Source organism: Terrapene carolina, unplaced genomic scaffold (assembly GCF_002925995.2).
Source record: "Terrapene carolina triunguis isolate 2854851 unplaced genomic scaffold, T_m_triunguis-2.0 Scaffold32461, whole genome shotgun sequence".
NCBI lineage: Eukaryota > Metazoa > Chordata > Testudines > Emydidae > Terrapene > Terrapene triunguis.
In genome coordinates this window covers 6087-8140 of record NW_020696812.1, presented here as the reverse complement: position 1 = coordinate 8140, position 2054 = coordinate 6087, and positions in this window count along the sequence as shown.

Genomic DNA, 2054 nt, shown 5'->3' with positions numbered 1-2054 from the left:
CAGGGGGAGCGCGGGGCTGGGGTGAGTGAGAGTCCGGCCTGGCCCTGAGCGCAGGCAGGACTCAGTCGGGTGGTACCTGGAGGGAGAGTAGGGGGGCGGGCCAGGCAGCGGCTGTTCTCCCCACCTGGGCAGCGGGACTCGGGAGCAGCCGCTGCTGCAGCTCCTGCGGCCGCTGGCCAAGTTCTGCGGCTGCGGCTCTGGTGCCCGCGAACCCCCTGAACCCAGGCCTCTTGCGGGGACCCAGCAGAGCACACACTGCATGCGCCCAGCCCCTGGCCAGTCGCGTCTGGGCTGCTACCCAGCTGGTGCAATCCCGCGGGTGGCCCCGGGGCGGAGGCATCGGCAACCCAGCCCCGTTCGTTCCCCTGCAGGACCCGAGTGGGACAGGGGGGCTGGGGCCTGCTGCCCCCACTCCGGGGCCGCCTGCGGGATTGCACCAGCTGGGCAGCAGCCCAGACGTGACTGGCCAGGGGCTGGGTGCAGCGTGTGCGCTGCTGGGTCCCCGCAACAGGCCCGAGTTCGGGGGGTTCGCGGGCACCAGAGCCGCAGCCGCAGAACTTGGCCAGCGGCCGCGGCAGTAGGAGCTGCAGCAGCGGCTGCTCCCGAGTCCCGCTGCCCAGGTGGGGAGAACAGCCGCCGCATGGCCCCGCGGGCCGCCCCGCTACTCTCCCTCCAGGTACCACCGGACTGAGTCCTGCCTTCGCTCGGGGCCAGGCCGGACTCTCACTCACCCCAGCCCCGTGCTCCCCCTGCTTCTCCAGGGCCTCCCTCCAGCGCTTGTGGAGGGAGGAGGAATGGTGTGCCTGGGGAAGAGGCAGGGATTTGGGGAGGGAGCCAATGGGGGAAGAAGGGGGCGGAATCGGTGGAGTCAGGGCAGCGGGGGGCGCAAGCACTTCCAGGCTCCGGAGCTTTTGCTTGTTTATCACCATCCCAACTGTACAAGAGTCTCTCTTTTCCCTCCTGCTTGGCTACTCATGCCTGCTCAGGGGAGATCTCTGTTCCACATGGCCACATGCTATTGAACTTGAGAGTCCAGCTAGAGATGCCTTCCAGCCTTTGGGTTGACTTACAGCTGCATTCCTGGCTGCCTCAGCTGATGATCACAGGCTCTTCGGCACCCCGGGCCCTAATCGGAGCTCCCCATAGTGGCTTGGGCTCCCTAGGTGGCTTTTACCATGGCCTGGCTTCAGCTTCTGTCCTGGCTGGGGGCAGGGCCTCCAGGGGAAGAGGAGAGGTGGGGCCTTGGAGACGGGCAGGGCCTCGTGGCTCCCCCACTTCCACTGAGGTTCCGGTGCTTTTGCTCAGGAGCAGAGGCTGCATCATTGTTTAAATCTAAACCAGCCCCAGATGAGGAGGGAGACATTCCCCAGGGATCTCAGTCCTAACCGGCCTCCTGTCCTGCTGCCAATGCAGCTCAGGCCAAGCCTGCAGCCCCCAGCTGTTGCTGCTGCAGGGTGTGAAGCCCTTTCACTCGTGTTGCCGAGTGTCCCTAGCTCTGCAGCCTTTCTCTCTCCTCGTGCTGAGGGACCTTCCACTCCATTCCCAACCCACGTCCTAATGATCCAGGGGGTCTCCTCCCAGAAGAGGATCATTCGGGGCTGGATCCCTCTTTGCCTTTTCTCTGTGTCTAGCACAGTTCAAGGTGCCCATGGGGGCGTGTATGACCCCATGTAGAGCTGCCATTCAGCTTCCCTCATTTGGTCTCATCTTTCACTGAATCCAACCTTTTTTCAATCCCTCATCACCATCCTCCAAAGCACATTTCAGTTGCCTCCACATCCCTTAACCAGGCCGTGTCCCTGTAGTGTGTGCTCTCTTCATAGGTCCTCTCTCAATCTTTCTCACCCTCTCGTCTTGAGTCTCCTGTGTCTCTGCTTTCTAAGCACAGACTAACTCTGCATTTCTGGCTGTTCAGAGGACGGGAGGGCCATGCCTATGTGTGGCCAGCAGACAGCTACAAAGACCCCTGGCCAGCCTGCTCCCTGCCATGCCAAACACCCACTGAAGGCCACCCGCAGACCAGCATGCAGGGCGACTGCTGATGCTCTGTGGCC